General features: G+C 40.5%; 2 long non-coding RNA genes across 2 annotated transcripts; both read left to right on the top strand.

Moving 5' to 3' along the window:
• The first annotated feature begins 407 nt into the window (after positions 1-407).
• LOC149235840 (uncharacterized) lies at positions 408-2,545 on the top strand. The gene is made up of 3 exons (XR_016268350.1): positions 408-1,371; positions 1,579-1,667; positions 2,315-2,545. It is a non-coding gene; the product is annotated as an uncharacterized LOC149235840 (long non-coding RNA).
• A 104-nt stretch (positions 2,546-2,649) lies between these two features.
• On the top strand, positions 2,650-3,711 carry LOC149235839 (uncharacterized). Its single transcript, XR_016268349.1, has 4 exons — positions 2,650-2,730; positions 2,988-3,050; positions 3,234-3,346; positions 3,476-3,711. It is a non-coding gene; the product is annotated as an uncharacterized LOC149235839 (long non-coding RNA).
• Positions 3,712-10,841: the final 7,130 nt, after the last annotated feature.

Raw genomic sequence — 10,841 nt, 5'->3', positions numbered from 1 at the left:
ATTAAATAATAAAATCCATTGAAAAAACTTCAAAAAAAAACGACACTAAAAACAAAATAAATAAATTATAATGTATATAAACAAAATTTAAATATATGTAAATATTTAATTATTATTATAATTTCTATATGATTTAACGATTAATGTTTTTAGCTATCCATTCAAAGTTTTCAAGTAATGATGCTACGATTCCACCTGTCAGCACAGAAAATAAAACATGGTAGTGGGAGCGGAGCCATAAAAGCAGTGGTGTCAACGTCGAGCCTCAATTGCCAAAATAAAAGCAGCGGTGTCAGCGTCACTTGCCAAAAATAGCAACGGTGTCAGCATCGAGCGCGGATTATGGAACGTGGGAGTGGGAAAAGCAGCGGCGTGGTAGAGTAGTGGGTGTCTAAGTGTGTAGTTTACAATCCTGTTTGCAGTGGGGATAAGCCGAATTGGCTCTGGCTGATGAGAGCAGTTCAGGTTCGTGCGGTGAATCATGGGGGGCGCAATTCTAAGATCAGTGCGGATGGAAATAACAAAGGAACAACCGCCTTGGCTGGGGCGCAATTCTAAGATCAGTGCGGATGGAAATAACAAAGGAACAACCGCCTTGGCTGTAGCCAGTCCTGCTGGCTCTCATGTGGCTGTGGATGCCTCAATGCTGGAGCCTAGAATTGGGGAGAGAGTTGGGGAGAGGCATGGATACTGGTTCTCAAAGAGGTGGGTTCTCAAAGAGGAGTTCAGGGCTGGAATCAATTGTCGGGAGAATGTGGATGCCTCAAGGCGGGAGCATAGTTAGAGGAGAGTAATGGATACTGGGTTCTCAAAGAGGAGTTCAGGGCTGGAATGGATACCGGGTTCTCAAAGAGGAGTTCAGGGCTGGAATGGATACCGGGTTCTCAAAGAGGAGTTCAGGGGAGAAAGTGAGATGCCCAATTGAGCTATTTCTGTTTGGTCAATAAATTATCTGCTTGTTTATTCATTTTGAAAAGCATTTCATAAGCTTGCAGAGGTAATCAGAATTTAATGACTGTTTGTTTGGCTTTGGCCACTCAGCGAGGCAAGACTGGAAGCATATCCCCATCCATTATTGTCTGCTCACTATGATACTGCAAATTATTGTCTGCTCAAAACAAGAACTATGGTACTGCCAATTTCTATGACAGATGGTATCACTTTAGAAAGAAAATTAAACTGGATATGGATCTTTTAGGTTATCTGGATAAACTTTAAATCCCAATATGTTCCAGGCATGCTCTTAAGGTTTTGCTTGCGCTGGTGGGTGCCCTGTTGGTATTCAAACTTTAAATCCGAATATGTTGCAGGCATGGTCTTAAGGTTTTGCTTGTGCTGGTGGGCGCTCTGTACTGACAGGTAATATAACAGGTATTATTGCTGAAATTCCCTGCTCGATGAATTTATTGCTGAAATTCCCTGCTCGATTCTATTAACCGGATTGGTTTGCATGTATTTACTTACCATTTACTTCTTCAGGAGAAGCTTGAATTATAAATTAAAATTCCTGCAAATGTAATTGTATTTTTTCAATGTCTTGCAGAAACGAATGACTAGCAATGACTTGTGCCTTTACAGGCAATCCTGAAATGAAATGCAAATACGCTGAGAGCCAGCTTGTATGATTCAGAAGGTTCTGCTTGCACCGATGGGCTCTATACTGACAGGTAAAATAAACTCGACCCGAATTAAAATTATTATCGCTGAAATTCCTTTTCTCAACGAATTTCTTAGGTTTTTTTTTCAATTCTAATGACTGGCTTAGTATGCATTCATTTACATTTTACCTGTCCATTGTCATCTCGTTAATTATTTTTTCTTGGATTATATATTTGAATTTGAATTCCTTAGGTTCTTTTTCAATTCTAATGACTGGCTTAGTATGCATTCATTTACATTTTACCTGTCCATTGTCATCTCGTTAATTATATTTTTTCTTGGATTATAGATTTGAATTTCTGCAATACTTCTACTATCTTCTCGCATATTGTTGTTCTTGCACTTTGTGGGTATCTGCTGGCAGATTGTTGTTCTTGCACCTATGTGGTTAAGTGGGGAGTGAAGCTCTGTTTGAATTTCTGCATAATTCATATTTCCCTAATGTCTCACGAAAACGAACGACCCGTACTGACTTCTACCATCTTCTGGCAGATTGTTGTTCATGCACTTTGTGGGTATCTAGCAGATTGTTGTTCTTGCACTTACCCGGAACCTACCTCTGCTGCTACCTTTGGTTCTGCCCGTGCCTATGATGTCTCCGGCTTTCTCTTTGCGGGTCTAATTATTGCCTTTCTCCTTGTCTATGTGATTCAAGGTAGACTCGCTTTCGAACTGCGCTTGGAACCCATGTTTTCGAATTCACGATCTGACACTCCTATTGGGTTATGCTCGTCCTTAGACACGTCTATATTCGCTATCGGATAAAGAAGCCCGGTGCAAGGATTCCTAAGCGCGCCTGGAAGGAATGTGCAAAATCCCTCCACACTATGTGCAGGTACAGAGCCCGGTAGTGCAGCTGCATCAAGCTAAGAATCAACAGGAGAACCTGCTGGTAAGTGGGGAGTGAAACCCTCTACAACTGCTGTTTGAATTTCTGCAAATGTAACTGATATTTGTCTAATGTCTCACAGAAGTGATCGAGCCGTAATGACTTCTACCATCTTGTGGCAGATTGTTGTTCTTCCACGTTGTGGGTATCTTGTGGTAGATTGTTGTTGTTGCACTTTTTGGGTAAGTTGGGAGTGAAGCCCTCTACAACTGCTGTTTGAATTTCTGCAAATGTAATTCCTATTTTTCTAATGTCTCACAGAAACGAACGACCAGTAATGACTTCTACCATCTTCTGCCAGATTGTTGTTTTTGAATTTTGTGGGTATCTTCTGCCATATTGTTGTTTTTACACTTTGTGGGTAAGTGGGGATTGAAGCCCTCTACAACTGCTGTTTGAATTTCTGCAATGTTATTGATATTTTTCTAATGTTTCACAGAAACGAACGACCGGTAATGACTTCTACCATGTTCTGGCAGATTGTTGTTCTTGCACTTTGTAGGTAAGTGGGGAGTGAAGGCCTCTACAACTGCTGTTTAATTTTTTGCAAAATGTAATTCATATGTTTCTAATGTCTCACAATGTCTCACAGAAACAAACAACCTGGCAGATTGTTGTTCTTGTAGAATGTTGCTTGATCATCTCACTAATCTTGGAATACCCATTGCCTTAAATATAAATGCAGGACAACTCTGTTTTAGAAATTCGACTTTGCAAGCCTCGTATATTCTTCCTCGACATTGACATTATTTACTTGTGCAGTCGCGGTTCTCAATTTGTAATGGCCACAACATTCAGGTACTCATGCTTTTATATATAGATATAAATCAATTTTTATATTGCTAAAAGAGTTAGTCACAATAGATATAAATCGATTTTTATATTGCTAAAATAATTAATCACACTAGTTGTACCATCTTCTGGCAGATTTTTTTGCTTGCACTTCGTTGCTAAGTAGGAAGTGAAGCCCTCTACAACTGCTGCAGACAATTGCTTGATCATCTCATTAATCATGGGATACCCATTGTCTTAAATACGGTTGCAGGACAACTATGTTTCAGAATTTTTACTCTGCAAGCCTAGAATATACTTCCTTCACATTTACTCTTGCATTGGTGGAAGGTGAACTTCGTTCCAGTTCTCAATTTGTGATAGACCACAACACTCAGGTACTCATGCTAATCATTCAATACTGGTAAAATAACTAGTCATTGTGGTTGGTGAATAATTTAGGGCTCATTCCTCCATTTTCTTTTTTGTTTTAGGATAATGTGAATAAATTTATGTTAGCAATATATATCACGAGTTGAATCCAAACTAAAATGAATGACCAACGCCAAGCCCATTGCTTCAGTCATCCACAACCCCTCAGACCCTTGCCTTGACCACGCCAACCACCTAGCTGTTAATGTTTGTTGCTTCGTTTAGATCAAAACTGTGCACCTTTGCTGCCCTAACATTGTGGTACGTCATTCTCTTCCCTCGTATACTTCCATATTTAGATTTAAACAATATATTATAATTCCACGTACAAAATCCAGCATTTAGCAATGGTAATGCAACAGATACTGCACAACTTTGAGACTATGTTAAATTTTCATGATATGGCAAGTACACATGAGCTCCTAAAACAAACCCTATTTTGAAAACGAATTAACCTATTAAAACAATGGGTGAGTGAATGCTAAATAGACAAACACAATGAGTAGAATTTGGGGCACTCAATTGCATCATTACTCTAAAAAGAAAAAACATAAGGTAGTATGCCAAAAACACCATTTATGTAAAGTCACAATGAAGAGTCCTAAAGATCTTTTATAAAATAAGAGACGAAGGGGAAATACAATGTATCTAGACATCTAGTGATGCAATCGAGTTGATAGAGTTAACCCTTACCATATTATGTTCAAGGATAAGTGCACCCCACTGCATGGATAACTCTCCTTGTAATAGTGCACCCTACTGGAGAAGATTTAATGCGTGAATGCATGCACTACACCTCCAAATTGGATACCAAATATTCATGTGCCTCCTAGGGATTTGTGCCTTCCTATAATAGTTCTTGCACACACCCTCACCTCAAGCAGTGACTTTGGTGCTTACATATCTATAAATAGAAAGTTTAAAGATGGTGCATCCATGTAATCTCCATGGATGTGCCTCAATGTTAATTTTAGGTATGTTCTATGCTTAGAGCAAATTTACTTCAATTTTTCATATTAGCTCAATATCAATTCCAGATTGGCAATCACATTTAGCATGATAGTAAAATGCAGATAGAACATAAATATAAATCGCAGAAAACGAGCCAAGACAAGAGGACACAAGATGTGGCGCCAGCCAGGGACAAACCCCAATGTGGGGAAACCCTTGATCAATTCTTCTTATGTTCTTCAATAGTTCAGCAGAGAGAGAGATAGTACATATACATCATAAGTCAACATTTTGACTTATCAAAATAAGAGCAGAGATCTTCTTTATGAAGATAACACATGAGGTAGCTGATCTAAACTCCGGTGAAGACATACTGCTTCAACTGATCCTGCAAGGTGACTCCATCACCATGCTACACCCATCATTGTGCTGCACCTCATCATCAGGCTACACCTGTCACTGTGTTGCACCCAATCAATGAGCTGCTCTCATCACTGTGCTGCTCCCATCACAGAGCAGTTTCTCATCATCATGTTGTACCCATCATCAATAAGCTGCTGCAATACCATGCTGTACCATTGTGCTACACCATACTGCACCATGCTGCACCCATCCTTACTGTCACCTATATGCTGCAACCATTTACACTCACCAGCCTTAGCTGCTTGCTATGGCTTACAGCCTAGCAGAGCAGCTAGGCTATAGTTGCAGACTCCTTCAACAGGTCCAAAGTGCAGACTCCTAACAGTCCCAAAATCTGCCCAGATTTGACCGCAATTGATCTCCAAGGAAAGGCTGTCCTCTTTATGTTCAGAGCAACCTTCTATTAATATAGTTGACCTCCAAGGGAAACTTGTCCCCTTTGCTGTAATGCAGAGCAACCTATTTGCCCTTAACTAGCTCTGCTTTTCACAAGACCACTCTTCACTTGCCATCATGGGTCATGGTAAGTTACAGCCAATATCAGTCCTCAAGTAAGCACCCAAACAAGCTGCTATTACTGTGGCTAGGTTCCTATTCTTAGCTGCTGCTCTACGAGGTAGTATAGGGCTAACACCAGCTCCTATACTTACCCAACAATCCGTAGATCACCTTGCACTCCTTCCGCTGTCCCAACATAGTGCTTGCCTTAATTAACTCGGCTCTCATATAATATGAGACAACCTCCACGCAGTCATAATGATCCTCACAGATCTGCTTCTAAACAATAGTGACTAGGGCATTAATTCTGCCAGCGTATAGGAGTCTCTTGACTGTGTATAATAGTCACCCTTTGATCAGCAATTAGGGCTCTTTAGAACAACGGTTTAGGCCTTCACAAGCTGTTGGTTAAGGCCTCTTCTTCTGCGGCTTAGATCACCCTTTTAGGACAACAACTAGGGCTGGATATGATGACATCTAGATTTCCTTGTCTGGACTGCGTATAGGGGTCCTTTTTGGGCTTCATATAGAAGCTCCCTTTTACTGCGTTTAGGGCTTGAACTCTCTTCTAAGACAGCGTTGAGACTTCCTCCATTAACTGTGTTTATTAGGGCAGCGTTAGAAGCTAGGTCATCTTCTTTTAGTTTGAACTCTTTAAATCCTCATAATTTTTTTTTAGTCAATATAAACACAGGAGAAAATGTAAATTTTATTGGTTATTGCTTGAGAAAATATTCAAGAAAGTAATAAAGAAATGATGAGAATGGGTTTGCAATACAATTATTTATGGCTGAAACAAAACAATAGAAGAGTTTGCAGCTGCTTAGATAAGAGAAGTTTGTTATTTACAAGAGAAGAATACATAAACAGAGAAGAAGATAGAATCTGCAAAATGGGTGATGAATGCAATGGTTGGTTTCTTGGTATATTGCAAAAATAATGGCGCTGTGTGCTCTTGAACACTTCAGCCTCTCTGATGCACAAACTTAAACCTTTTAATCCTTTTCCCTAATATTGATTTATTTCCTCCTATTGCACAATTGAATTATAAATTTAGATTAGGGTTCATGTAGATTGAAGTAGTTTGAACTCTTTAAATCCTCATAATAGTTTGTTTGTTTGTTTGGTCTGAGGAAAAATTAGCAACTTTCTATTAATAAAAATAAAAAGTTACATAGAGCAGATGCACAAGTGCATTCAGATATTGTCCCGGGGGACCAATGTATGTGCTTTAAGCACTCATAGTAGCTAGGCTACAAAAAATTAAAATTAAAATTACATTTGGCTAGATTAACTGGTTTTTTCTTATTTGCCAAACCCCAAGTGATGGAGTAGTTGAAACAATTGCCAACTCATTATTTCTTGAAGTGTTTGGGGCTTCTTTATTTGAGTTTGAGCTCTCAGAAACACGATATTGCTTTGTTCCACCCGCGCCTTGATTGTTGCTCTTGTCCTCGTGTTCGTTCTCATGGATTGAAACCAATGCTGAGTTATTGGGAATCTCTGCCTGTTTGTTCTGATCCTTCTGCTTCTCTTCTCCCTCCTTTTGAGAACCTTGTTGATTTTGTGTCTCTGGATGTTGCTAGGTCTCATCCATTTCTTCATCCTCATCATCTGAAGAAGGATGGTCTGGAAATTGCCATCCTTTTTGCTTTTCCAGTATTTTTATCCTTTTCTTTGCTTGTTTGCACGTGTTCTGCAAATGCCCCGTTTGATGGCTTCTAAATGTGGTATTTTCAAAATCTAACCATTGTGTCCATTTGAAGTCTTGATGTGTCAGGTGAATACAATCAGGAAGGCCTTTGCTTAAATCCATCTCCACACATATGCGTGCAAAAGTGAAGATACCTTTGTCCATTCTTTCTCGATCCATCTTTAGGAACCTTCCCAAAGAGTTCCCAATGCCTTCTAGGACCTGGTGGTGCCAAAAGGGGAGCGGAAGATTATGTAGCCTTACCCAAATCGACATTTTTGTAACCACCATTGAGTTGGCATCAAAACCAGGAAACCATGGGGTTACAAAGAGACCTGCCCTTCCCCAAAACCATGGTCCTTCATTTATGACATAATCAAAGTCTTTCTGGTTATCAAACTGAACCACAAAAAAACCTTTTGCACATAGATAAATGTCACAATCTCTGGTCCAATTGAGGTAGATCCACTCATTTAGATCTTTAGATTTGGGCCAGAAACCATTAAATCAACATATGATAGCTTTTGCTTGCAAATTAGTGAAAATACCACTTACTTCTGGTAATTCTATGGACAGATCTGGGGCTTTCTCCATCTTCTCTACAATGTACAGACCTGGGATTGTCAGATTTGGGTTTTGTTTGTCCTGTGTGGCAGCATTCCCTCTCAATGCATCCTTGAACGAGGCCAGACCCTTGCCAGCCGAAGATGATCCAGGTGGAAAGCTTGCTCCTGGGGCACCACCTTGCAGTCTTAAATTCAAGATGATGGTAGAATTCCTTTGAATACCATAGTCTTTCAAATGGACCACATCCTGTAACACTTTTCTTGAAAAAATTAGACTTTGTAATGAAGCAGGAATACCTGTGATATTTTGGGCACTCTGCTTCAGATTTGTCACTAGATCCGTTCCCCGAACCCTTAGCAAGATCGATTTTCCAGTGATGGTTTTGATAAAAATATGATACCACTCCTCTGCATCTGGATCTGCGCTCTGTGATCTCCCTTCTACTCATCTCTCATTTGGATCTGGACCTAAGCGATAGATTTGGGTTTTTATGGGAGGAGGGGGCTCTCCGCCGTGCAAGATGATTTGGATCCTTGATGCATGTAGGTATCCAACAAAAAGCCCGAAATGTAGATTTGGAGCGTATTTGGTTCAGAGTACTTCAGACCCTGCCAATCCAATCCAACTTCTATCCAAATACAAGCCCAAAGCTTTACCTGGGTTAGGATTTGATAAAAGAGACCCCACCGCCAAAAGAAAACCCACCGCCAAAAGAGAACCCACTGCCATGCAATAAGACATGGATCTTGATCACTTATGCATGCTATACATTGAGTGTGAATCCGACATGGAGCCGCTGGTATTGTCAACGCCTTCTTCAGGATGAGGTTTTTGTAGACCCCGCTATAAAAAACTTTAGACAAAATCCATTGCCCATTTGCGTTTTCAAAATGTCATGTCCCTTCTCAAACACATTAGTAACAGGGTGCTTAACAGGGTGCTGCTAGACAATTTTACACATTTTTGACTAAGGAAGAGGGCCTCACACTTTCGACTTAGGGACTTAGGGGCCAAATCGACTTTATTTAGTTGCTAGTGGAATGTGGGGGCCACCCACATAGGAGTTCGAATTAGCCATTTGATATGCTTGGAGGGAAAATCGAATGGGTGGATGGAGGGGCCCACATGAGGCTAAGGGGGCTCAAGGAGTTATAAAGAGAGATCAACTCTCATTTTGTTTTCATTCTGAATATTTGACAAACAAACTCACTCTTGTACGCTCTGCTGCTTAGCGAGTCTACCGGCTATTTAGCCACGAGTCTTCCGTAGGGAAGATTCAACCTCTACTTCGGGGGACCATTCGTGCTCGCCCTAGGGAGGCTTTTCCACAGAGATTGCAGGTGTTTCTGCAGCGATTCACAGCGTAGCCAACCACGCAGAGGAAGGGACTGCGTGTTTTCCGGGCAGCCAAAAATATGCAGAGGTTGATTTAGCCAGCCAAGAGGTCCCTCACTTGCTGGGAGTTTTCGGGACTAAGGAAGGGGGAGGACTGAGGGTATTTATCAATGTTTTACAGCCAGCCAGCTAGTACACGCAGCAGTATACATTTCTGGGCAGGGACACTGCGCAGTGGCCTCTAATAGCAAATTCGTGGGGCTTGATTGAGCAGCCATCAGGGTCAAGGACCATCTGGAAGCAAGGGATCAGATAGTACAAGGGAAAGCAACATTTGAGGGGTGTTTCCAGGTGGATTTGCAGGCTGTTTCCTGCAAATCGAATTTGGCAGCAGTAGTCGGAGAGCAGCTCCCAAGAGGCCGAAGATCCAAAGTCAAAATCAGAGAAATTCCCTTCTAGGTTTTTCTGGGTTTTGTCTGTTAACACCCAGGTTGTTCCCTTTGACTCCTGAGGGAATACGGCCGGGGTAACCACTAACCAAGCTTTGGATTACAGGTTCTAGCCTACCTGTAATCAGAGAGGGCTCTCTCTTTTTAGTTTTAACTTTGTTTTTTGAAGATTTTAGGCTAGTTATGAGGTGAGAGTTTTGTTTGAATTTTGGTTGTCGGCTATTGTTCAAAGAAGGGCAAGCAAGTATCAAAGAGAGTTCAATCCATTGGGCATGTGGAGTCCAGAAATGAATAGCATTTGATATCTGTGATAAAGAGAGGTTCACTGCAGGGCCAGATGGGTATTCATGATACAAACTTTGATTTTTTTTTTAGACAAGAAACAATATAAATCACACCAGAAAAGGCAGTTAAGAGTTCTTTCACAGTGTAACAGGGAATAACGGACAAATCCTAATCAACAGCAAGTGAGAATTACTGAATACAGACTTATCATGTGATTAGAGCAAATAGGAGCATTTAAGAATTCCATAGTCGCAGCTAACCCTGGAGAAAACATATTTAGTAGTAAAGATTGAGTTTAGGGTGTTCTTAATGGACAAATCCTGAACTATTCTTTTTCTTTTCTACCAAGATTAATCACCAAACATCATAAATAGATTATGCAAGAAATGAAACACAATTACAGTTAGAAAACACTTATTGTATCACGCCATAACACGAGAATCCTGCAACAGTCAATAGTTTCATCACATCACGTCCAAGCCAAACTCATTCTTTTGGAAACCAACAGCTCCTTTGCATTATATCTTTCAGAGGATATACAACCGAGTTCTCTTGAACAACTGAGCAACAACAACCCCCAATAAGCTATGCGGGGGTGCATATATACAAAATATCACAAAAGTATCTCAACAACGAGTTATTGCACAATAACTGCTCTTACCAACTTTCTAAGATATTTCTTACAAAATTAAAAGCTACTTAAATACAACAACTGCTTGCTGTTTGTCAGAAATTCTTGACTTTTGGGTTTATGGGCCATCTGAGCTCCTTGCGGCGATTTCGATTGCTTTTGCCTTTATGCTACCGCGTCAGGGCACTGCTGTATTCGGACAACTCATCTGTGATGCTCAAGCTGTGCATAGCCAATGTCCACCTCATTCAACTGTTT

The sequence above is a fragment of the Pinus tabuliformis genome, chromosome 8 (assembly GCF_031772625.1).
Source record: "Pinus tabuliformis cultivar Carrire ecotype Pingquan chromosome 8, CPIR1, whole genome shotgun sequence".
NCBI classification, from domain to species: Eukaryota; Viridiplantae; Streptophyta; class Pinopsida; order Pinales; family Pinaceae; genus Pinus; species Pinus tabuliformis.
The sequence above is the reverse complement of the archived record's forward strand: the minus strand, read 5'-3'. Positions and strand labels throughout refer to the sequence as shown.